Here is a 307-nt window from a genome sequence, read left to right on the forward strand (position 1 = left end):
GCAGCAACAGCAGCAGCAGCAGCAGCAGCAGCAGCAGCAGCAGCAGCAGCAGCAGCAACATACTTGTTATTTAGAGAATAAAGTATATTAGCGGGTTTAATATCTAAATGAGCAAAACTAAAGAAAGAATGCATATAAACAAAAGGCTGCAGCAACAAAGGAGACAGATAAAGAAGAGACTGTCTCTCTCTAAATATTTTTTTTAATTTGTCTCCTTTTTTATCGCCACCCCACTCTGGCAGCAACCAGCCAGAGGGATCCAAAGACACAGACACCTAAAAAAAAATAAAAAAAAAAAAAAAAAAAA

Source organism: Eimeria mitis, genomic scaffold (assembly GCF_000499745.2).
Source record: "Eimeria mitis Houghton genomic scaffold, Emh_scaff1102, whole genome shotgun sequence".
Classification (NCBI taxonomy): domain Eukaryota; phylum Apicomplexa; class Conoidasida; order Eucoccidiorida; family Eimeriidae; genus Eimeria; species Eimeria mitis.